We start from the raw sequence: 27,628 nt of genomic DNA on the forward strand, positions 1-27,628 counted from the left end.
TGTCACCAAGACCACTGCCTCTCAGTTAGGCCAGTGCACTGCCGTCTAGCAACCTGCGGACCTAACCACAGCATGTGATTACGTCCCCACACTGAGTTATTGTCCCCGATCTCATTCCAGAGGACGACGATGACCTACGGTGATTCATCTGGATGTAACGCGCTGTCAGAAGCCGTGTAGCCGGCTGATCCTCGTCCTGTCAGACAGGTAGACCCTTGCACCCGGAAGTGCCTGCAGCGATGATCAGTAACAGAGGCACTGGATGACCTTCTCATCCAGCAGTGACGATGATGTTAGGCAAGACCGACCGCGAGATGTATTTATGTTTGAAAAGCCTGTCTCCGCATCAGCGATATGGTGAGGGGCCAAAGTGAAGCTCCATCAGAAGCATGTCTTGGTTAGTTGGATGTTGTCAAGCAGCGTGTTCGTGAGAAATGCTGGAATATCTAGTACACGGATGTCGCTACACCCTAATAATCATAGAATCGAATTCTTCGACATTAACCCCAGAGATGCTAATGACGAACTCAATTGAAATGGAGAGCTATGGTATTTATGGAGATGGGCAGGAGGCAATGAAGTGAGGCACTGTTCCTTATGAGCCAATGTGGCCTGCTTCTTTACTAATGATCAGCAGTGGGCGTTCCACATTGTTTCCTTAACAATTAGTTACAGACTATTAACTGCACTGTATACGTTGCCTCTCCACACAATAAGAGTTAACGAATATACCTCCATCTCTCTGTCTTTGTGGATGTCCTGCTAAATGTACACGTACAGCACAAAACCGTACAGGCCGACCTCGTCTTTTGACTGACAGAGACTGGCAGTAGTCGAAGAGGGTCGTAATGTATAACAGGCAAACATCTATCCAGACTATTACACAGGAATATCAAACTGCATCAGGATCCACTGCAAGTACTATGACAGTTAAGTGCGAGTTGAGAAAACTTGGATATCATGATCGAGTGGCTGCTCATAAGCCACACATCACGCCGGTAAATGCCATACGACGCCTCGCTTGGTGTAAGGAGCGTAAAAATTGGACGATTGAACAGTGGAGACGTGTTGTGTGGAGTGACGAATCACGGTACACAATATGGCTATCCGATGGCAGCGTGTGCGACTGCCAGCTTGTGTAATGCCAACAGCAAAATTCATAGGCGGTGGTGTTATGGTATGGGCGTGTTTTTCATGGAGGTAGCTTGCACTCCTTGTTCTTTTGCGGGGCACTATAATAGGGCAGGCCTACATTGAACTTTCAAGCACCATCTTGCTTCCCACTGTTGAAGAGGAATTCGGGGATGGCGATTGCATCTTTCAACACGATCGAGCACCTTTTCATAATGCACTGTGGCGGAGTGGATAGACGACAACAACATCTCTGTAATGGACTTGCCTGCACAGAATCCTGACCTGAATCCAACAGAACTCCTTTGGCATGTTTTGGAACGCGGACTTCGTGCAAGGTCTCATCGACCGACATCGATACCTCTCCTCAGTGCAGCACACCGTGCTGCCATTCCCCAAGTAACCTTCCAGCACCTGACTAAACGTATGCCTACGTGAGGGGAAGCTGTGATCAAGGCTAAGGGTGGGCCAACACCGTATTGAATTCCAGCATTACCGATGGAGGGCGCCACGAACTTGTAAGCCATTTTCAGCAAGATGTCCGGGTACTTTTGATGACGTAGTATATGTCTGCACCTGTGCCTGGAGTTATCTGTGGCTGTGCTAGCTTGGACTTACGAAAAATTTAAATTTTTTTTCCATTTTCCTGTTTTGTGGCAGTGGACATGGTATAATTCAGTGTGACGGCAGTAATAGATATTCCTAGAAAGGAAAAACTATGGGAATTGCAATGGGATATTACAATGAATTTCGTTGTCTGTGATTACCATACGCTTATAACGTATTCTGCAACTTCAAAAATATCACAAGCCACAGTTGCTCAATGGTACGTGAGGATGTGTGTAATTACCATTTTTGTGTCACAATCAACCGTATCATAGTCATCGCTGGAAGAAATGCCTCCTCAAAATCTTTTTTTGCTTGTACACTCTTCAGTTATACCATTGACGCTGCTCTTGCGTTCTTCTTAAGTCATGTATCAACTGTGACGTTATGGGAGCCGACTCTCAGAGTGAGAGGTGATATGTGTTTTCTCATCCGACAGCTCGCGTATGTCGGCCAGCTTGGCGAGGAGTGGGGGTAGACTTGTGGCTGGAGACAGGACACCGTTTGTCTGGAGACGAGTCAGTGGCAGCTAACGTGAACGAAATGAAAGAAGAGTATTATGTTTTCAACGAAACCACATTGCAGAGTCTATCAACATGGTCCAGAAAAATCACGAGCTCTAGCGATGGGATGAGCTCAAGCATGATTCTTAGATAAATACTAAGCAACTATTATTTATGATAGATTATACAGTTATAGCAATTGTCCTGATCTGATAATATCTGATAATATGAAATATCAAATGACACCTGATGATGTCAGCAAACACCACAAGAATCTAGTTTCAGAACGAAATTTGACTCTGCAGCGGACTGTGCACTGATATGAAACTTCCTGGCAGACTGAAACTATGTGCTGGAATGGGGACTCGAACCTGAGACCCTTTCGCAGAAATTTTCTGAGGAGAACTTCTGTTAACTCTGGATGGTACAAGAGAAAATACAGGCCGATGTAAGGCTGCGAGGGTGGCTCGAGTGTCGTGATGGGGTAGCTCAGTTGGTAGAGCTCTTGCGCACGAAAGGAAAACGAAAGATTCTAGTCTTGGTCCGACACACAATTTTAGTTCAAAATGGTTCTGAGCACTATGGGACTTAACTTCTGCGGTCATCAGTCCCCTAGAAACTAAAACTGCGTAAACCTAACAAACCTAAGGACATCACACACATCCATGTCCGAGGCAGGATTCGAAACTGCGACCGTAGCGGTCGCGCTGTTCCAGTCTGTAGCGCCTAGAACCGTTCGGTCACTTTGGCCGGCACAATTTCAGTCAGCAGGCACTCCGCTGCAGAGAGGAAACTCATTCTCGAAACAACTCCCTAGACTGTGGCTTTCCACGAGACCGTACAAACGTCCCCATACCGACTTGATTGATTTGACTGAGTGAGTAGGCCATGATTACGATTTCGACATATGAAACAGAAAGACGTAACTTTCAATCATTTTCTGACAAATAGAGTCTGAAAATTTTTCGTGTGCTTATATACACTAACATGATAAAAGTCGTGGGGTAGCCTTATGCACATATAAAAATGGGGATAGCATAGCAACGTATGAAAGAACAGTGCATTGGCGGAGGTGTCATTAGTTGTACTGAAGTGATTCATGCGAAAAGGTTTCCGACGTCATTACGGCCGCCCGACGGGAATTAGCAGACTTTGAACGTGGAATGCTGGTGGGAGCTCGGCGCATGGGACATTCCATTTCTGAAATCGTTAAATCATTCCGTATTCTATGATCCACAGCGTCAAGAGCGTGCCGAGAAACCCAAATACAGTCATTGCCTGTCATCCTCGACAACGCAGGGGCCGATGGCCTTCAATCAACGACTGTGAGCAGCATAGAATTGTCAGTGCTAACACACAAGGAACACTGCATGAAATAACCGTAGAATCATAGTGTGATGTAGGACGATCGTATCCGTTAGGACAGTGCGGGTAAATGTGGTGTTAATGAGCTGTAGCAGCAGATGACCTATGCGAGTGCCTTTGGTAACAGCTCGACGTCGCCTGCAGCGCCTCTCCTCGGCTCGTGACCATTGCGGTTGGACACTAGAAAGCCGTGCCTGGATGAAGGAGAACCGACAACAGTTGGCAAGTGCTGGTGGTAGGGTTCGAGTGTGGTGAAGACCCCACTAAGCTGTGGACGCAGGTTGCCAGCAAGCTGGTGATGGCTCCGTAATTGTGTGTACTGTGTTTACACGGTATGGACTGGGTCCTCTGGTCCAGTTGAACCGATTATTGACTCCAAATTATCCCAAAAAACCATGGAATTTTTATGGATGAAAATGTACCATGTCACCAGGTCACAATTCCTCGCGATTGGTTTGAAGAACGTTGTGCACCATTCGAGCGAAAGATCTGGCCAGCCAGCTTGCTCGACATGAATCCTACCGACCATTTGTAGACCGTAACTCGGAGGTCAGTTCGTGCTCAAAATCCTGCATCGGCACCACTCTCGCATTATAGACGGCTACACAGGGCACATGATACATTATATCTGCAAGGGACTTCCAGCGACGTGTTGAGTCCATGCCACGTCGAGTTTCTGCACTACACCTGGCTAAAGTAGGTCCGACATAATATTAAGAGGTATCTCATGAATTGTGTCACCTCAGTGTACGTTGTATTTTCGCTAATACCCAAGGAGTCTCCTCGACGAGCGACAAAGCGCTTAGTACCATAAGATCTATGGATCGAATCTTCGGCAGGTACTTCTTTTGTTCCTACGTAATTCTAAGAATAGGTTGATTATAAATGTTTGGTTATTCGTTTCTTATTTTAATGATTTTTATCCCGTAAAAGGAAAATAATCGTAATGAGACTGAAAATAAAACCATGATACACGAAAGCTTTCAATAAAATCAGCAAGGTTACTTTATTTACATTGTTCTATCCATCTATCTATGTTCTATCTATGGAGCAATGCACGGATCAGAATGAATCGTGGAAACTTGGAAAACAGTAATCATTTCGAAATACGGCATATGGCTTGAATGGAGAATTTTTGCATGTTCATGGGTTATTCAATTTGTGTACTGCAAAATAAACCTGATTTATATTCATAAACAATTTTTAGTCATTGCACAATTTCGTAGCACACAACGCATATCGAATCATATCACCGAATACTGGTGCAGAAAACTAATGGTTAAACGACTGATTCAATTTTAATTCTAGCTTTACTAGAAGCTATCTGTTTCGTTCGATGATGTACGCGAAATTTTGTGGTCGTTTAATAAGGTCCTTCACCTGCGTATATAAGTTAACTTCTCAGGTGTCCACAAGTGGAGAATATTTTGGAGAAATGTCCTTAACACAGCACGTTAGGAGACCCTCTCCATCTTGAAAAGTTTCCTCGTAGAAGCCCGGTAAGTTTCCTGTACCATGAATCAAGAAGCGTTCAAGCTCGCTAGTCTCGGAAATTTTAAGAGTTGCGTCTTCCTGTCTACGTATGTTGAAATCCCAGTAGTGCTATAGACACAATGTGTCACGTCCATTGGGGTACATTCTTAAGTTCCCCATGTAAGCCACGTCTCGGTAATTTGCTTTCTTCCTGGAACAATTGTTCCTCAAGATTTGCAGGAGAACGTCTGTGAGGCTTTGACGACAGGAGATGAGATAGTGGCCGAAGTAAATTGCGAGGGCGTGTTGTTAGTTGTGTTTGTGTGACTCACTTGGTAGAGCATTTGTCCGTAAACGGCAAAGGCTTAGCTTGTAGTCGCGATCTGGCACACAATAATTATATTCCGCTGGTTTTTTTTTAATATCTGAACACTCCAATGCAGAGATAAAATTCGTTCTGGAAACAATCCCCCGTGGTAGTGACTAAGCCATGTGTCCGCAATATCATTTAGCCCAGGAGCGCTTGTCCCTCAACTTTCGCTGGCGAACTTTTTGAAGTTTGGATGATGGGAGACGAGGTAGCGGCGGAAGTAAATCGTGTCGTGATTCGCGCTCGGGTAGCTCAGTTGGTAAAGGCAAACGTCAAGGTTAGAGTCCCGGCCCATAATGAAAGATGATATGCAAATGTGCCTCTACTGAAAGTACTCCACACGTAGCAAGTGTTTAGAAGTTTTCCAAATCCTTATCTAATCTTCCTAGTTGGTGAGTTCCCAAAATTTACTGTTTCACATGTTTTAATTGATTAGTTATGTAAATGAACAATAATAAAATTGTATAAAACCGCCATGGAGGCACGAACTATTACGAATAAATTAAGTAGATAGAAGTCACTCAAACTAAGGACCGGATGGACCCTTGTTCTTCAAACTGGCCAGACGTACTTATAATTTTACAGTTTCTAGTCACATTCTAAAACACGATATAGGCCTTTTTGTGAATGTTATTGACAATCTGTTCAATATGGTTTTTCTTCGAATGAATGGTCGCAAAATCACCATATTAATTTCGTCGGTATTCTTACATGCACGTCCTGTTAGTTTTAGATATGAATGGTGGTCATTATATATATATATATATATATATATATATATATATATATATATATATATATATATATATATATATATAAGGTGGCTTTAGTAGTTTGTCGCATCGCATGCACAAATGGCTTGAGACCAAATGATACCACGATGAAGCCAAAGTAATGTAAAGTACTTGCATAAATATTTCATTGAGCAACACCGTGTCTCAGCCGTAAAGACCAGTTTACGGAAAAAGTGGCCAAACTTAAGTGAACAGATTTTCACTACACAGAACATGAATAGCATTCAAGACAAATGTAGACTAACTGAATGAACGACCGATGTCCACACAAACAAGTTTTATAATTGTTGAAAGGGCTTGAATTAAATTTGGATAAAATACAAGATATCCATTAGTAACAGTTTTGAGGGATCTTAAGCTTACGTCTAAACAGGCCTCCAAAGGCAGGAGCATTAGCAGACTCATAAATACAGTGAGCTTCACGACTCAAAGGCCGACTAAAACCCTAGCATAACTTACTTCAGAGGCCGTCTATAGACTCTGTAGCTGAGATTTACTTATGTAAGTTTTAGAGGAAATCTATTGCATTAAATCGTAAGGCAAACTAATTCCTTGTATAAGAATAAGGATTCCGTTATAGATACCATATGCAAGTGAATTATGGAGCACCAAAGTAAGGGAATGCTTAATTTCGGAGTTACAGGTAAGCAAACAACTACAATAGTGGACCAAATATGCAAAAGGAATAACCCCAACCCGGCGTTCAGAAATTGCAAACAAATCACAAGACAGTTATTACACAGAAGGGTAGTTCGGGAAACACCTAGAGTCAAGTAATGCCGTTTTACTAAAATCAGCTGGCCAGCTGTCATACCTAAACAGATACCATTTCTACAGATGATCAGGAACTTACATTATAAAATTGACCCGGCCAATGTCACAAGACTAACCAAATCAAATAGAGAGGCCCTTTTCCAGGTTTGGCACTGCATTCGATATATAAGGCATAAAATAGTGGCTAGCCGAGAGGGGTAGCCGCATAATCTGAGGCGGCTTGTCAAGGTCCGTGCGGATCCCCCCAGCGGAGGTTCGAGTCCTTCCTCGGGTATCGGTGTTTGTGTTGTCCTTAGCGTAAGTTAGTTTAAGTTAGGTTAAGTAGTGTGTAGGCTTAGGGACCGATGAGCTCAGCAGTGTGGTCCTATAAGACCTTACTTAACGAGAAAAAAAAAATAAAAGAAATATTTTTATTATGTAAAAAATGAAAATGGATGAAAATGAAAATGGGGGAGAAATGGCTTTAAATATTTATGTTATTTAAACTTTCTGTACGAACTTTGTTGTAGAACCCCTTATTTACGTGTGGTGATAAAAATTCATTTAGACAGAATTAAGCACTTTTAAAATTACGTGAACCTTAGCAACCCTCTCATGCTGATAAATTTAAACCAACTGATTACTAACATTTATTTGAAACTTATTTAAACTAAAGTTTTTTTACGTATTTCGGCCTTGGCACACATTTTCTAGATGCAGTGGGTTTTTAAATATTTACTGAGTTCTTTCCCGGCGTTAGCTATGGAAAACAAGACTGTCTCTGTTAGCATAAAATGGTTAAATGTTGCCAAGCCGACCTGAACGTTTAATTGTCATTGACAAACACACTTCACTATACGTTTAAGTTATTTGCTTTAGAAATGGAAAGAACCAACAGATTAACAACTTCAACGTTAATTATCCGCCTATGAATGCACAAATGTAAAACCAGTAATAAATTCAGTCAGCCTCAGAATCGCTGAAAAAGAAAAATATTTCGTAATTCACTGCCAATTTTACCTGCTCCCGATTTACGGGTTTGGTTAATTTTATGATGGAACAATTTTTTAAATGTGCCGCGCTGCAAATCGTTGGGTCTCGGCACAGCCCAGCAACACCAACGATAATCGATAAAAGTGCTGAAAATTCTTTAAAGGAATATTATAGATGATATGGGCAAGCTAATTTACATTAGTAATGCACAATTTTGTTAAATTATAATATATTTAGACCATAAAAATACTCAAAATTACACACCTTGATAATTTCTCCTCTAATGGTGGCTAAAGATAGATACAGACAAACGAAGTCTACTCATTCATATAATGCTACGTCACAGGTTCCTCTTTCCTCTCTCTCTCAGCTCTAGAGGAAGACGACCAAGAATACACATTATGTATCGCTTTTTATACTTGTGCTGATTTTGAATATCTCTTTGTAATCTTACAACATTATTTTCATCTGTGGCTATATTTTACATTTTTTCATCACAGATATTAACATATTTCGTAATTACATTATGAGTATAGAAATATTACAATCGTAAATACATCGACAATATTATTACAGAAAATATTACAATAATAACCAACGTCCTTTACACAAAATTAAATAACATTTTTTGGTAAACAATTACAGTACATACGAATTGCTTCATAGCGGCGTACATAGTACAATTAAATGCCATTTCATTTTATTAATAGTGTGTGTGTGTGCTGCCAGGGAACGTTACACTTACCACAAATTTCCAAATTTCCAAACGGTGAATAATCTGATCTCTAACACACAAATGTAAGCAGAATTAAACACTCTTCTACTACGAACACAAATGAATAAAACAAGTTTGACAATCGCTGAAAGCCTTAGAAACTGTTCTAATAAGATATAGAACGCAAATGAATTACACCAGTTTGGCGAGCACTGAAAGCTTATGGAACTACCCTAGAAAAATTCCTGAACACCAATCAATTAAAGAAGATTGGATAGCATTGAATTGATAATATAGGAGACTGACATCCCATAGTTAAGATTAATCCGAGATGCATGAAACACTACTGTAATAAAATACAAGACACCAATGAATAATTCAATTAACTTACAGAAAATATTTTACAGCAAGTATGGACTTGCGTACACAATAACCTAGCCAAGCAAGTGCGTGACGTGATGAGGAGACAAAACAGTCAAATTATAATCCACGTTGCCCTCGAAATGCCATTTTTTAGTCATCAGTCTTATGACTGGTTTGCTGTGGCCCTTCCCGAATTCCTCTCCTGTGCCATCGTCTTCACCCCGAGAAGCAACCTATTTATTTGTTGGATGTATCCCAATCTCTGTCGTTCTCTACACTTTTTGCTCCTCTAGTCGCATGAAATCGCTAATACTGCTCCAGAAAATTGGCTAACACTACCTGTTAGAAATATACAAACGAGTGCATTTGCCCACAACAGAAAGTCACTTCTGCGACAATGGATATCAGTTGGACCTGAAAGAAAACGGGAAGCAGAAGGTTACATCTTAGTTCCAAACAAAGTTACGGCCCGTGCAAAAAGTACATTCCACTGTACACACACACAACAGTTTCTACAGCAGGCTCTCTTCCTCTGTCGGTAGAAAGCTGAACGGTAATCTCCATCAGCACGATGACATCAGTAACACTCCACAGGCTAGCCTCCCTCCCTCCAGCAATGTTTGACTCAGCAGAGCGCTCACACGTCCTATGTAAAAACCGGACCTCCCGCTGTCCGAATGCTGCCAGCAAGTCACTTACTTCCTGCTTACCGAGCACGCCCCTCTATCGCCGTCTGCTGGTGCTTATGTGCTGTTTCACGTCCTGACGTCGTCCGGTATTCCAGTAGTGAGGCAGAAACAAAAACCAGGACAGGTGTGATCGAGTCCTGAGCGCCAGAGATGTCGCACACATAAGGCACATAATTTGTAATCCAAAATTTATGATCGCATGTCTGTATTTATTCGGTTTGATCTATAGACCTCTGAGGATATTTTTGATCCGTCGTTGCAACTACAAAATGCGTGATTTTTTCACCAGACGCGTTTCGCTTTATTGAAGTAAAGCATCATCAGTGGTCATTTCTCACAACACATGCATAGTTTGCAGAACATCTAAAAGCAGTCGAAAATTATCAGTGTCTAACATGGAAAAACAACGATGTGCTACTAGACGGCATTTCCCGATGTAATCGAGAAATCAACCGAAAAATCACCGTAAGTATAAACCAACCTCTTCTTAATAAACTGTTTTTCGATCTAACAAGCAAATAAAATGTAAATAAACTTAAGTACTGACCACTGATTATGCTTTACCTCTATAAAGTGAACCGCGTCTGGTGAAGAAAATCACGCATTTTGTAGTTACATCGACGGATCAAAATTACCCTAATTAATTATAAAGCAACTACGGACTCTATGGGCACAGAAATGAAGTGTATAATCTTCTGGTTTTCTCAACATTATTAATTTTATTACATTTATCTCGTTTCAGTTATTTTGATATTCATCAGCATTTCCTTGGGGACTTTGTCCCACTTCAAGGCGGGGTCGGGGTCGGAACACAAATTAAAATAAAATTTGGTAGCTTCTGGAAATCAATAAACATAGCTAGTCGCCTAATAAATAAAATTCTTGCTTGTCGAGTATCGGTAGTGACTATCAAGAGACTGTAGACTTCCTACCGAGTATAGCTGTTGTGTACATAGTTCCTCGTAGTGAGCGCGTACACAACTTCCCCACTAGAGCGCGCTCCGCTAAGCACAACAGGGGCTGTGCTCGGCCATCTCCGCACTACGAGATGGCGCTGCATTAGAGGCGGACCAAATTCTGCTTCCGCCGATCTGCGTATTAATATGTAACGCAGACAATGAGATTGGTGCTACCGTAGAACCTTTTCTCCTTGCGGATCACACTCGCGCAGTGATACATGAACGCGCGAGGTATTATTACGAGTGAACCGACCTCCGATTAGTCAGTCTGCATTTGTCTGCACAAGTCTGTACCAGTCTGCATTAGTCTGTACCAGTCTATAGTCAAGTTTCAGACTGCACCTAAGAAGATTATCATATTCCTGTACATAGCCATGAAGATAAATGTATAGACACTTTGTCAAGTATCAGAGATATGTGAGAATAAGAACAACGTACCAAGACCAAAGGAACGTCAGATTGTCAATTGTTAATAGCATCCAGAATCAAGTTACGTAAAGTGTATGCTTGTTATTATTTTAAAAAATGTGTGTGAAAATTAATCAAGTTCTGTTAAAAAGTTGGTCACCGTCAATCTGCTACTCTAAGCGTGCAATCGGCCTTTCTATTGTCTGACCTAACGGCAGAAGATAAACACGCCACGATAGACTGAGAGACATATTGCTGACACTCGCCTACTTCGTTAGAGCGTCAAGTCAAATAATCTGATGGTGTGTGTACCGATGGTCTTACAGTAGGCATACCACAATAACTAAACATCTGTTGTTGGTCGCATTGTCAGAAACGAAAGTAGCGTCCTGTGATGCTCAAGGAATAACTGATGCCATCTTCATTGTTCCGAATACATAGCGATGATCTAAAACATTATGACTACTTCCCACTTAGAGACTAAACGGCGTTACGGTGTGTTGCGGGAACGTGATGCGGTAAGGAGTATAGACGCAACGGAAACGAATGGGGCATCATGTGTCGACGATACGGGCGCTAAGCCACGAGGAGGTGAGAGGTGCTGAGCCTCCACGCCTCATCACACCGCGTGTAGGTCTGAGGCTCACTTTTCTGGAAGGTCAACAAGGCATTGGCCGCGATCCGCAACGCTTGGCGGGTAAGCGGCTACCAGTTTCTGTAGTGTAACATGAAAGACAAGTGCTGGTTGCCGTTTGACGCGCTTGTAGACTTCGGCAAGCATGTACAGGAGACAGCACACGTTACCCCTTTTCACTCCTGACTTCTGCCTCGATCACACTGTGATGTATTTCGGCACAGAGGAATTTATTTTGGAAGCGGAAAATCGTCTAGCCACCTGGAATTTTAAGCTGAAGAATAGAGCGACAGAATTTTAAATTGTGGGAAGAGATACGATGTATTTGAACGAAAATAGCTGTTACGAGATGGAAAGAAAGATCTAAGTAAGTTGATTGGTCCTTATTTTTATCATATCATTACTTTTTTTTACATATGTTTGGTGCATCATATGTTATGCGAGTCTACCTTGCCGTTGTAGTGGATTGAAATTTACAAAGTAATCTGCAAGTACATTCCTGTTGTGAATAACTGGTTTCCTCTCTGAGCTGTTTCTTTTTCAATATCCTCCAAAACTTTTTGCGGTGTATGTAATGTCTGCTCGAAATTTACTTCGTGTCTTTCACGTGGAAAGTTGTGTAGTATACAACAAGCTTTAACAATGTTTTTTTGTCAATTTTATAATAACATTTAGAGGTCGATGTTATACCACCATTTATTAGGCAAATGCCGAAAGTGCGTCCAATGTATCTGTGTGCTCTGCTCAGCCGATAATTAAATATTCTTTTACTTTTACTCAAATTATTTTCTGTATAGGGTGGCAAAACATGTCTTGTAGGCCGAATGCCTCGTCACCAACAATGAAATAAGGAATTGTACCTCTAATACCTTCTATTTTCTCATCGTCAGATATTACAAAATTTTAATTCATTATTTGTTTGTACAAGAACGAGTCTTGGAAAACCAACGAATCACTGTATTTTCCGTATGACTCAACATAAATATATTTGTATTTATAATTGCTGTACAAAGTGCCATTAAAACTATTGAGAAAAAATATTTATAATTGCAATAAACCGATCTCGTGTTGGGGGTTTTGGTTGTTTGGGGAAGGAGACCAGACAGCGAGGTCATCTGTCTCATCGGATTAGGGAAGGATGGGGAAGGAAGTCGGCCGTGCCCTTTCAAAGGAACCATCCCTGCATTTGCCTGGAGTGATTCAGGGAAATCACGGAAAACCTAAATCAGGATGGCCGGACGCGGGATTGAACCGTCGTCCTCCCGAATGCGAGTCCAGTGTCTAACCACTGCGCCACCTCGCTCGGTCCGATCCCCTCTTGCCTGGTCTTATTACACGAATATTTTTCCGGACTATATCTGCTATAACACGAGAAAAATTTGTTATGGTTTCAAATTTTTCAGCTATACCTGAACCAAAATTCTGTCTTCGGCTGATGAAGGCATTCTGCTTTTATCTTTATCCATATCACTTGCGCAATTTCGCTGACTAGTTCTTCCAAAATATACGCTTAGTGAATGGCAGCAAAAGAACGTCCAGAAGGCAAGTACATAAAACATGAAATACACGTATTTTCTAGTCCGTTGCTGCTAAGGAAATGGAAAAATGTCAGAGATAGTTTTGTGAAATAATATTTGAAAGTCAGCGGTCTGAAAAGAGGATCAGGTGCTACACGGGAATCCACATACATGTATTTCAATCAGCTCACGTTTCTTGCAGACGTTGTTGCTGGAAATAATATGAGTTATAGTTTGAATTCAATTGAAGTTGAGCCTACTGAGGGATTGAGCCTAGTGAAGAACCACATGAGACTTCAGAATACAGGTCTCAAGACAGAAAAAGAGAAAGACTAAAGACACAAACCGAAAACAGTACAGGTTATTGAAGTACCGAAGGAAAGTCTAGCAAGAAACGACGATGTCCCGGACCACCACTTTCTATTGTCGTTGTTGAATGAGTTTAAACGAGTATCTGAGCATTTGAAGTCAATAACTAAAACCAATATTATGAAAGTGATTGTGGATGCTTTTCGTCAACAGAACCTTCCAACCCAGAGCTATCCACGGAATACTAGTATCATAAATACAGGCCAGTCATCAACTACCTACTTAAATATCTATGAAAATGTAACATACGTAAGATCTCCAGGAACTTCATCTCATATATCGGATCATTCGCAAACAAGTGACCATTACGAGCAGTTTAACATATGGAGTAACGTAAACATTCAGTATGAAGTCTCAGTGAAAGCACTTGTTTTGTTCATATGTGTGCTTAATTATGAGAAATCTTATGATATTAACACATTTAAATAGAATAGCAACATGTTTACCTGACTGTTTCGAGCAGCTTCAGGGTCTGTACGCGAGTGCAGGTTTGTTGTCATTTCACTTACTGTTCCTCTAATTTTGGTCAGTAGTTCATCGAAGAAAGATGTTGACATTTTGGTGCGGTTAAAAAACTCCTCGTAACACGTGACAAAAGCACCATTGATATTTGCTTTCTGTAGGAAAGTGTGCACCCACTCCATGCTTCAGCGGCTATTTCCTTCTTCAAACGACGTACCAAGAGCAAAATGGCCACAATACCTCCCGCAGACGCTTTTCGTTTGTTTTATCGTTTCCATCAATTTGAACAAAGAAAAGTAACAGTTCCGACGCGGTCCAGTTTTCCGATCGAAACGTCTGAGAGAGAAACAGCTGCAACAGGACCAGCAGAGTAGACGGACAGAGCTAATTCACATGCCATGGCTTTCGGTGTGACGTGCGCTATGGCCCACGGATTTCGCAGAACAGCGTGACGCGCATGCTGTCTTTTAGCGGGCCAGTTCGTTTTTCCCTAAAGCAAGATAGGTGGCGAATGAGGCACATCTGACTACAGAGTATAATGCTAGTGCAGGCTCAAGTGTTCCGGAGAACACATATTGCTGAAAGTGGAGCTCCGCAGCATCCCTGAGTTTTGAAGAAATGGAGTTACTGGGTGAAATTCTTTAGTCCACTGTTCGTGCGCAATCATCATTGGATAGGTACAAAACAGGTACAGAATAAATAGAGGAATGCGTACCAAAATATTATCGTTGTGCTGTAGAGATGGAATCCTGGTAATTCTGTTTGTTCCTCTCCCTTCCTAGGTGGGTAATTACTTCCCGAAGCCGGAATCCTATAGCAGTCTTTTTATTGAAATTCGTTCTCATAACGCTCAACAGCATCTCGGAATGTGCTTCCATAAATGTTCGGTCTCTTGGCTATCAGACGTATGGTGTTGAAAGCTATACCTCTGCTACAGCGCATTTCATATTTCTTTTTATTTTTTTTAACGCGTGTTGTTTTCGTGATCTTGAATACGTTCTTCTACTGTCCTTCATTTCGCGTCTATATATGTTCTGCCAAAGTCAGTTCACAGACTTCCGTAGTGCGGAGATGATCAAGTGCGCTTTTTTGCGTCTAAATACTATTATTTTGTTCTGATTACAAAAATATGAACTTAGAATAATTTTTCCGACGAGTTCTGCTTAGTCGGTCCGATAACCATACAGAGTGAGAAGGCGATTCTTCACATTGATTACCATAATTGTATTTGAAAGGCCTATGGACAAACCATCAAAACCGCTGCCTACAAAGAGTCTTCTTTAAGAATTTCAACTATAGTTCCAAGGTGCTATCGTCACTGACGTAGCTCGCACCCGAAGAATGAGTGTCGAACACTGCTTGATTTTGGACTGGATGAAAGTATGAAATGGCATCGAAATATCTGTTTGTTAACATGCTTTCCATACACTCTGTATCCTAGAATATTGAAAATGAGTCGATCAAAAATCTAAGAAAGGTAGACCGAAATCACTCTGTCTACGAAGTGAAGTAGGTTTTGGAATGAATGTCATTTAAGAATTTTTAGAATCTATGACATTCTTCATTACTGCGTGGTCAAATAGCAAATGTGTCATCTACATAAGGCAGCCAACGAGAAAACTTTAGTAGCGCATTAATTAACATCTGTTGTTCATATTGCTTTTACATCTAGTCACAATGTGGCCAATCGTTCGGCCACATTCTTGATGAGGAACACGAGAAGTTTTATTCCCACTAATTGGACAAAGACGCGAAACCGTTTCTTTCATCTCTCCCAAGTAATCGTGTTTTCCTTGTATACGTCATGAAATAGGAGTTTGGAAATCTCAGTGGCTGAAATAAAGTTGTTGCTACTCTTCCAGGGAGAGAATGGTTATTTTTCAATGATGTTTGCAGCTGACATCTTCGGTTGTCGGGTGTTCTGACGGATATCAGCGTCGTACTTGCACGATATTTCGGTCACGTAGCTCGTAACCTACATCAGGTGCGACCTGAGACTGCTCCTCGAGTGGACCTGGTCCAGTATTTATTCCTATGGCCTTCCCCCTCCACCACCAGCTGCAGGCGCTTCCTCTGTGGTCTGCACCCATTCCCTGCGACATGCTGGAGAGTTGTTGCTCCGTTTGCCGTCCGCTGTGGTTCTAGGTGTTCCCTCTGCGGTCAGCGTCCACCTATCCCGCTCCTGGGGGTTTCATCTACGATCTGAGGTACCAAGCGTTCCGCCTGTGGTCCACGCCCGCTCACCACGACCTGTTGGAGGGTTGCCACTCCGTTTTTTGTCCGCTGCGGCTCTGGATGATCCCTCTGCGGTCCGCGCCCACCAGTCCCAATTCTGGGTGTTCCATCTTCGGTCTGGTGCGCCTGGCAGTCCGATAGGGGCTCGTTTTCCATCTCCATGACTCTGGTTCTTCTATTTATGTAGTGTTGTAGCTGGCCCCGTTGCTCCTTTAACAATTCCAGAGTCGGATCCCACGCTCTGCTAAGCCGGTAACCTGTGTTACAGTTCACAACATCGTCAGCCACTTTTATTTCTATCGATTCTCTTATAACACTGTCCCAAAATCTGGGTGTTTGTGCTAGAATCTTGGTATCCTCATACTTCATGGCATGATCTAGTTCTAGACAGTGTTCAGCTATGGCTGAGTCAGTCACATGCCTTAATCTAGTGTGCCTCTGATGTTCTCTGCAACTGATCTCCACAGTTCTTGTCGTCTGGCCAATGTAGGACATGCCACATTGACAAGGTATATTCTAAATCCCAGGTTTTCGTAACCCCAGGTCGTCTTTGACACGCCCCAGCAGTCCCCCGATCTTGTCGGATGGACAGAAAACACACGTGATATTGTGTTTACGGAGGATCCTACTGATTCTGGCAGAAATAGAGCCAGCGTAGGGCATATATGCCACCTTCTTTGCTTCATCTTGGTCTTCTTCAGGAACCTGTGGTATAGTGACTGGATGGAGTGCCCTCTCAATTTGTCTGTCTGTGTATCCATACATGGAGAAAACTGTTTTGAGATGTTCTATCTCTATAGATATATTCTCTTAGTCTGACAGGGCATGTGCTCTGTGGACCAAAGTATTCAGAACCCCATTCTTCTGTGCAGGGTGGTGACAGCTGCTGGCCTGCAGATATAAGTCAGTGTGTGTTGGTTTCGGTACACACTGTGGCCAATTGATCCATCTGCTTTCCTCTGGACTAGTACATCCAGAAATGCCAGCTGGCCATTCTTCTCCAGTTCCATGGTGAACTTGATATTAGGGTGGCATGAGTTGAGATGTTCAAGAAACTCATTGAGCCTGTCCATCTCATGTGGCCAGATCACTATGGTGTCATCCACATACCTAAAGAAGCATGTGATTTTAAATGTTTCTGTCTCCAATGCACTCTCCTCAAAACTCTCCATAAACATGTTGGCAACCACAGGGGACAGTGGGCTGCCCATAGCTACATCTTCAGCTTGCTCATTATATTTGTTTCTCTACAGGAAATACGTGGATGTCAGTGTGTGACTGAACAGGTCCAACAGAGCACCATCAAATTTCTCTGCAATCAGTTCTTGTGAGTCTTTCAGTGGGACCCTGGTGAACAGCGATACCACATCAAAACTAACCATGATGTCTGAATCTATGATGTGCCGTTGCTTGAGGCGTTGCAGGTAATGTTCTGAGTTGCGGATGTGGTGAATACATTTCCCCACATATGGAGACAAGAGACCTTTCAAGTACTTGGCTGTTGTGTATGTAGGTGCTCCAATATTACTGACAATTGGACGTAGAGGCACCCCCTCCTTATGTATTTTATGTAGGCCATTCAGTCTAGGTGGCACTGGCACTTTTTCCCGTAGTTGACTGATGATCTTATCGGCCATCCCTATTTCCTTCAAGAGAGCACTAGTCTTCTTGGCCACCTTGTCTGTGGGGTCACACTTCAGAATTCGGTATGCAGGATCCTCCAGAAGTTGGCGCCCTTTCTCGTCATAATCCACCTGCTGCAAGATGATAGTGGAGTTCCCTTTGTCTGCTGGCAGTACCACAATGCTGTTGTCTTCCCGGAGTTTCTTGAGTGCAAGCCTCTCCTCGGTTGTGATGTTCGATTTCGGCGGCCTGGCCTTGGTGAGGGCCTTGCAGGTCACTCGGCGGACTTCCTCTGCCACATTAGGTGGAAGTGTGGCTGGAACTTGCTCTACTGCAATGACGAAAACTGAAATGGGTACGTTTCTAGGGGTCATAGCAAAGTTGTGACCCTTTCTGAATACCTTTAAGGTTGTATCATCAATCTTTATGCCACTCAGATTCGTCATGGTACTTGTCTCTTCCATATGCTGTACTTTCTTACCAATGCAGTCAAACTTTGCAGATTTGCATTCCTTCTAGCACACTCCACTAAAGGCCAGGAGGCACGGTCTACCCAATCCCAATCTTCTCTGGATAAGGAGGCTGCCATGTACAGATGAATGTGTAACAGCTCCCAGGCCACAACATCTAACCTTTGGCACATCTCTCGAATCGTCTCTCACACCAGTGCCATGCTGGCTCTGCGTTTTATCTTCTTCGCCGCTCTGGAGTTGATATGATGTTTCATTCTCGCAAATACTGGTACCACTTCTCCTTCTCGACATCTCAGCAAAAAACTGAAGGAACTCAGCATCTTCCCTTTCATCTGCCGAAGCTTGTCCAGCTTCTTGATATTCTGATACATCTCCTCCCATAGAGACTTTTGATGTAACTTTTCAGGCTTTCCCGGCGATCTAATGACATCTTGGGTTGTCAGGTGTTCTGCCAGGTATCAGCGTCGTACTTGCACGTAATTTCAGTCACGTAGCTCATAACCTTCATAAGGTGCGACCTGAGACTGCTCCTCGACTGGACCTGGTCCAGTATTTATGCCTATGGCCTTCCCCCTCCACCACCGGCTGCAGGCGCTTCCTCTGTGGTCCGCGCCCTTTTCCTGCGACCTGCTGGAGCGTTGCTGCTCCGTTTGCCGTCCGTTGTGGTTCTAGGTGTTCCCTCTGCGGTCAGCGCCCACCAAACCCGCTCCTGGGGGTTTCATCTACGGTCTCGGGGAACCAAGCATTCCGCCTGCGGTCCACGCCCGCTCAACACGACCTGTTGGAGCGTTGCCGCTCCGTTTCTTGTCCGCTGCGGCTCTGGACGATCCCTCTGCGGTCCGCGCCCACCAATCACACTTCTGGGTGTTCCATATTCGGTCTGGTGCGCCTGGCAGCTCGTTTTCCATTTCCATGTCTCTCTTTCTTCTGTTTGTGTACTGTTGCAGCTGGCCCCGTTGCTCCTTTAACAATTCCAGAGCCGGAATTCAGGCTCTGCTAAACTGGTACCCTGTGTCACAGTTCACAAGATCGTCAGCCATTCTTATTTCTATCAATTCTCTTATAACACTGTCCCAAAATCTGGGTGTTTGTGCTACAATCTTGGTATCATCATACTTCATGACATGATCTAGATGTAGACAGTGTTCAGCTATGGCTGACTTAGTCACCTGTCTCAATCTAGTGTGCCCCTGATGTTCTTTGCACCTAATCACACCAGTTCTTGTCGTCTGGTCAATTGACAAGGTATATTGTAAATCCAATTGTCAGTAATATTGGGGCACCTACGAACACAATAGCCAAGTACTTGAAAGGTCTTCTGTCTCCACATGTGGGGAAATATATTCACCACATTCGCTACTCAGAAGATTTCCTGCAACACCTCAAGCAACGGCACATCACAGATTCAGACATCATGGTTAGTTTTGATGTGGTACCGCTGTTCACCAGGGTCCCACTGAAGGACTCACATGAACTGATTGCCGAGAAATTTGACGGTGCTCTGTTGGACCTGTTCAGTCATACACTGACATCCACGTATTTCCTGTACAGAAACCAATATTATGAGCAAGCTGAAGGTGTAGCTATGGGCAGCCCACAGTCCCCTGTGATTGCCAACATGTTTATGGAGAGTTTTGAGGACACGGCATTGGAGACGGCCACATTTAAACCCACATACATCTTTAGGTATGTGGATGACACCATCGTGATCTAGCCACATGAGATGGACAGACTCAGTGAGTTTCTTGAATATCTCAACTCATGCCACCCTAATATCAAGTTCACCATGGAACTGTAAAAGAATGGCCAGCTGGCATTTCTGGATGTACTAGTCCAGAGGAAAGCAGATGGATCAATTGGCCACAGTGTGTACCGAAAACCAACACACACTGACATATCTGCAGGACAGCAGCTGTCACCACCCTGCACAGAAGAATGGGATTCTGAAGACATTGGTCCAAAGAGCACGTGCCCTGTCAGACTAAGAGAATGTACCTATAGCGATAGAACGTCTCAAAACAGTTTTCTCCAAGAATGGATACACAGACAGACAAATTGAGAGGGCACTCCAACCAGCCACTATACCACAGGTTCCTGAAGAAGACCAAGATGAAGCAAAGAAGGTGGCATATATGCCCTATGCTGGCTGTATTTCCGCCAGAATCAGTAGGATCCTCCGTAAACACAATATCAAGTGTGTTTTCTGTCCATCCAACAAGATCAGGGGACTGCGGGGGAGTGTCAAAGACGACTTGGGGTTACGAAAACCAGGGATTGACAATATACCTTGTCAATTTGGCATGTCCTATATGGGCCAGACGACAGGAACTGTGGAGATCAGGTGCAAAGAACATCAGAGGCACACTAGATTAAGGCAGGTGACTAAGTCAGCCACAGCTGAACACTGTCTAGAACTAGATCAACCATGAAGTATGAGGATACCAAGGTTCTACCACAAACACCCAGATTTTGGGACAGTGTTATAAGAGAATCGATAGAAATAAAAATGGCTGACGATCTTGTGAACCATTACACAGGGTACCAGCTTAGCAGAGCCTGGGATCCGGCTCTGGAATTGTTAAAGGAGCAACGGGGCCAGCTGCAACACTACACAAACAGAAGAACCAGAGTCATGGAGATGGAAAACGAGGCCCTATCGGACTGCCAGGACCGCAGAGGAATCATCCAGAGCCGTAGCGGACAGAAAACGGAGCGGCAACGCTTCAACAGGTCGTGATGAGCGGGCGTGGACCGCAGGCGGAACGCTTGGTACCCCAGACCGTAGATGAAACCCCCAGGAGCGGGTTTGGTGGGCTCGGGCCGCAGAGGGAACAACTAGAACCGCGATGGATGGAAAACGGAGCAGCAACGCTCCAGCAGGTCGCAGGGAATGAGTGCGGACCACAGAGGAAGCGCCTGCAGCCGGTGGTGGAGGGGGAAGGCCATAGGCATAAATACTGGACCAGGTCGAGTCGAGGAGCAGTCTCAGGTCGCACCTGATGAAGGTTACGAGCTACGTGACTGAAATATCGTGCAAGTACGACGCTGATACCTGGCAGAACACCCGACAACCCAAGATGTCATTAGATCGCCGGGAAAGCCTGAAGAGTTACATGTTTGCAGTTGCTTCATGCATTTATATTGAGTAAGTCTACTATTTATATGTCGTCCACAGCTCGGTGCTACTGTAGTGCCTCACGCTAAGAAGCATCATTACTAGTTGATCGTTTGTAATTTGCACAAGTGCACATTGCCTAATGTCAAACCTGCACTGCAATCAGCGTGGAGATTTCTGCAACCGTACTGACACTCCACATTGGTGCGTACAAAATCAGATTTCCGACATCTAGATGACAACTACGGATATTTGCGACAAATGTTGAGCACTAGAGATAAGTAAGCAGAGGCTGTGTCCAGCGAAATGGAATCAGGTAAGTAATTTCTGCTCTGCTAAAATTCTGCGCTCGTCAGATGTATGACCAAGCTCCCCTGGCCGCCCGCCTGATGAAGACACAATGGTTGCCAAAGTGACAGCAGCAATTTTTGAGCACTTGCGATACCCATATCCCCGACGCGTTAAAAATCTTACGTTCGAAGGCTTCCACGTCCAGTGTAAATTTTAATGAAATAATTTTGGATTTTGAGCAACGCAATTCTTTGCAGCGATCTCCGACAGCGTGACTAAATTGGAATTTTAATTCTGTTGAAAAGAATCGCTGCAAGGACGTAAAGGCGATAAGAAAATATGTAATATAGTTATTTAATACCTGTGTGCACTAATACCCAACGTGATATTATTCAAAGACGATAAAACGTTATTGAAAGCAGTGGGCCTGGAGAACGGAGGTGGTGTAATTGAAATTCAGGACACGCCCAGTTATTTCCATGTGCGCGCCTTGCTACACGATGTTTGGTTAAAGTAAAATGTTATGGGCCATAAAAGCTTAACAGCTTGTCCGCAACTCCTTAAAGTTACCGTAAACTGGAGAACATTAAGGAACTGTTCACTGGCTCAGCCACTTACAATAGACTGCATCTAGAAAGCAGGCAGGTCATTTCACGTAATGAATATGAAATCAGACCTGTTCGTATTGTACTGTCGATCCATTTTGAGTTTTTCGCTTTAAGATCATGTATCTCAGCTTGTCGCTTTAGCGTATACAGGGAGCCGTTTTCCAAGTTTTTGTGATGGCATACGGCATTGACCTTTGTGTGTTACGTATAGGCTGCCACATTACCGTAACTGAGCTGATTGCAATTTGCATCTAGCGCAAGCCTTCACCATAGCGGCTACCCTCTGTACGCTGGCACGACCACTCAGTCGAGAACCAGCTGTGCCCTCGAAAACCAGAATATTCCTGCAGAACTGTAACAGGTGAGCTACGTGAGACATTAAGCATTTACTTGTGACCCAGGACGCCTAGGCAGCAAAGGGCATGGAGTTGGCGATCCTTGTGGACCGAACTACCATGGTGTGACCCGGAGAAGCATCGTGAGCTATAGCCACTGCTAGTCCAGCCATCGCCGTCTGTGATTCTTCTGGGTCACCTGCCACCTGCTGCATGGTCCGGGATCAGATCTAAGGGCCGTAGTTGGAGTAGGACCCTTTTAGATACAGACTCTCTTGCCAGCCAGCGGTCGGGAGCCTCGGTTTACTTCTAGGATGTCGACGGAATCGCCACAAGCCCCCACCTGGCTAGGCAGCTACAAGACATGGCTGTCATTCGATTAGGAAGCAGGGCTGTATTACCAGCATTTGATTCAGCATCAACCACGAAGTGCATATTTAGCAGTGTGCACGGATCTGGAGTCACACTGAACTGATTGCAAGCTGTCTGATGCCACATTGCCACCAAGGACCGTGGATTCGACACCCAAACCCACGTCAGCTAGTCTCTGTCAGCTGAACCTAAGGAATAGGTCTATTTCCAAGCGGAGTGTGACTGGATTTATTCCTGATCCGAATAGAGAACCCACGCAGCTGAGGTGATGGGTGTCCTGACACCAATATTACCATCCTGCTGACTCTCCAACAGAGTCAGCTCTACATACCATGATAAATGAAGGGACGTGTTTAGAGCGACCATGTACATCATATCTATCACTGTGAATGGAGAAATTACTTTTATTCCTAAAGGAAGTTCGCTGTTTAGGCCATATTATGAGCCACAATGGTGTGCAAACCGGACCCTCTCCAGAACGCACGGGCAGTGAGGGAATTTACTAATTCTAATTCGGAAATGGAGCTACAGTACGCATACCAAATACCCAAGATGTGTGCTGAAATGTGAAAAACTAGCAACATCCTTCACACATCCTCGGAAGAAAGGGGTAAAGTTTCAGTAAATACCAACTTTTTGTGATTGAATGGCTTATTGTCCACCAGTTCTGTCCTTGCTTTTCCAGAAGCAGTTTGTATTGTCATTTGATGTACCAGCCAGTGTGTATTCAGTCAAGAAGTAGACGGAGAAGAGCAATCAATAACCTACGGTTTAAGGAGCCTAAACGAGGAATGAACGAATTATTCCATTGCAGAAACGCGATAACCTGATCTACGGTATCACATATTTCCATTGGTATTGCTATGGAGTGTATAAGATGAACATCAATGAAAGCAAAACGAGGATAATGAAATGTAGTCGAATTAAGTCGGGTAATGCTGAGGGAATTAGATTAGGAAATGAGACACATAAAGTAGTAAAGGAGTTTTGCTATTTGGGGAGCAAAATAACTGATGATGGTCGAAGTAGAGAGGATATAAAATGTAGACTGGCAATGGCAAGGAAAGAGTTTTTGAAGAAGAGAAATTTGTTAACATCGAGTATTGATTTAAGTGTCAGGAAGCCGTTTCTCAAAGTATTAGTATGGAGTCTAGCCATGTATGGAAGTGAAACATGGACGATAAACAGTTAAGAGAAGAAGAGAATAGAAGCTTTTGAAATGTTGTGCTACAGAAGAATGCGGAAGATTATCTGGATTGATCACATAACTAATGAGGAGGTACTGAATAGAATTGGGGAGAAGAGGAGTTTGTGGCACAACTTGACTAGAAGAGGGGATCGGTTGGTAGGACATGTTCTGAGGCATCAAGGGATCACAAATTTAGTACTGGAGGGCAGCGTGGAGGGTAAAAATCGTAGAGGGACACCAAGAGATGAATACACTAAGCAGATTCAGAAGGATGTAGGCTGCAGTAGGTACTGGGAGATGAGTAAGCTTGCACAGGATACAGTAACATGGAGAGCTTCATCAAACCAGTCTCATGATTGAAGACCACAACAGCAACAATGGCAGGCGCTTCAGAGTAGTTATGGATCATGGAGCCTTAAAGGCTCGTAGGCCTGAAGGATCTGACTAACTGCTTGACCTGATGGACGTTTCGCCTGATAAGGGGGCCGCACCTTCTCCTCATCACCGATTTCCAGAAATGGGAGTTCCAGATAGCCAGGCATTTACGGAAAATAACATCTTTGGCGTGGGTTGGGAGAGACATGAACTATGTTTGATCTCACAGATTCCAAGCAGCGGTTTTCGCAGCTTAAAGCGTACATGGTTGTAATGGGAGAATCGTGAGGTCGAACCTTTGCAAAGAATTTTTTAAAGGTTTCTTTATCTGCTGTTTATATTTCAGATATAACAAAATAATGCTCAATATTTTGTATTTATAAATATTTTCTTTAGAGACTTGAAAAGAAAAGGCAAAATTATATGTGGGATTGCAAATAAATTTCCAGTATGGGATTATAAGGGATTCAGAACTTTACATCTAAACAGATGCCATTACTCTTTATCACTTATGATTTACATATGCTGCTATTATATACGTAATAAAAATAGGAAACGTAGTACCTTTTTTAGCATCCTGAACACGTTATAAAAGCTACATTTTTACCTGTACACTTTAATTACATTCCCTTCCTGGTAAATTATTTGCGGAGTAATCATGGACGTGGTAAATAGAATACTTTGTGGAAATTTATTTGCAATTCTCAATTTTCTTTTGATTTTCTTTCCGTAACTTCTATTAAACAATGAATATTTATCAATATTAATAAGTACACTGTACTGAGCATTATTCAGATACATTTGAGCCGTGGCGCCACTGAGTTAGTAGACTGTTCGGCCGGCAGGAATGGCCTAGCGGTTCTAGGCGCTACAGTCTGGAGCAGCGTGACCACTACGTTCGCAGGTTCGAATCCTGCCTCGGGCATGGATGTGTGTGATGTCCTTAGGTTGGTTAGGTTTAAGTAGTTCTAAGTTCTTGGGGACTGATGACCACAGCAGTTAAGTCCCATACTGCTCAGAGTCATTTTAGTAGACTGTTCTGTCTGGCGCCACTCTCAATATCTATAAGGAAGAGTTGGTATCTGTGGGTTGTGTCCTTAGAAGGTCTTTACTTGCCGATACATATTCCCCCCCCCCCCTCCATGAATCATGGACCATGCCGTCGGTGGGGAGGCTTGCGTGCCTCCTCAGCGATACAGATAGCCGTACCGTAGGTGCAACCGCAACGGAGGGGTATCTGTTAAGAAGCCACACAAACGTGTGGTTCCTGAAGAGGGGCAGCAGCCTTTTCAGTAGTTGCAGTGGCTACAGTCTGGATGATTGACTGATCTGGCCTTGTAACACTAACCAAAACAGCCTTGCTGTATGGTTAAATGGTGATAGCGTCTTCTAGGGTAAAATATTCCCGAGGTAAAATAGTCCCCCATTCGGATCTCCGGGCGGGGACTACTCAGGTGGACGTCCTTATCAGGAGAAAGAAAACTAGGTGTTCTATGGATCGGAGCGTGGAAAGTCAGATCCCTGAATCGGGCAGGTAGGTTAGAAAATTAAAAAGCGAAATGGATAGACTCAAATGGCTCTGAGCACTATGGGACTTAACATCTATGGTATCAGTCCCCTAGAAATTAGAACTACTTAAACCTAACTAACCTAAGGTCATCACACAACACCTAGTCATCACGAGGCAGTGAAAATCCCTGACCCCACCGGGAACCCGGGCGCGTGAAGCGAGAACGCTACCGCACGACCACTAGCTGCGGACGCAATGGATAGGTTAAAGTTAGATATGGTGGGAATTAGTGAAGTTCGGTGGCAGGAGGAACAAGACTTTTGGTCAGGTGAATACAGGGCTGTAAATACAAAATCAAATACTGGTAATGCAGGAGTAGGTTTAATAATGAATAAAAAAAATAGGAGTGCGGGTAAGCTACTACAAACAGCATAGTGAACGCATTATTGTGGTCAAGATAGACACAAAGGCCACGCCTACCACAATAGTACAAGTTTATATGCCAACTAGCTCTGCAGATGACCAAGAAATTGAAATAATCTATGATGAAATAAAAGAAATTATCCAGATAGTGAAGGGAGACGAAAATTTAATAGTAATGGGTGACTGGAATTCGGTAGTAGGAAAATGGAGAGAAGGAAACGTAGTAGGCGAATGTGGATTGTGGGGGAAGATATGAAACAGGAACCCGCCTGGTAGAATTATGCACAGCTAACACTTGGTTCAAGAATCATAAAAGAAGGTTGTATACATGCAAGGAGCTTGGGGATCCTGACAGGTTTCAGATAGATTGTAAAATGGTAAGACAGGGATTTAGGAAACAGGTTTTAAATTCTAAGACATTTCCAGGGGCAGATGTGGACTCTGACCACAATCTATTCGTTATGTACTGTAGATTAAAACTGAAGATACAGCAAACAGGTGGGAATGTAAGTAGATGGGGAGGTGGATAAACTGAAAGAACCAGAGATTGTACAGAGTTCCAAGGTGAGCATAAGGAAACAATTGACAGGAATGGGGGAAAGAAATACAGTAGAAGAAGATTGGCTAGCTTTGAGGGATGATGTAGTGAAGGCAGCAGAGGATAAAGTAGGTACAAAGACGATGGCTAGTAGAAACCCTTGGGTAACATAAGAAATATTGAATTTAATTGATGAAAGGAGAAAATATAAAAATGCAGTAAATGAAGCAGGCAAAAAGGAATACAGACGACTCAAAAATGAGATCGACAGGAAGTGCAAAATAGCTAAGCAGGGATGGCTAGAGGACAAATGTAAGGATGTAGAGGCTTATTTCACGAGGGCTAAGATAGATACTGCCTACAGGAAAATTAAAGAGACCTTTGGAGAAATGAGAACCACTTGTATGAATATGAAGAGCTCAGATGGTAACCCAGTT

The sequence above is a fragment of the Schistocerca gregaria genome, chromosome 2 (assembly GCF_023897955.1).
Source record: "Schistocerca gregaria isolate iqSchGreg1 chromosome 2, iqSchGreg1.2, whole genome shotgun sequence".
In the NCBI taxonomy this organism is placed as follows: domain Eukaryota; kingdom Metazoa; phylum Arthropoda; class Insecta; order Orthoptera; family Acrididae; genus Schistocerca; species Schistocerca gregaria.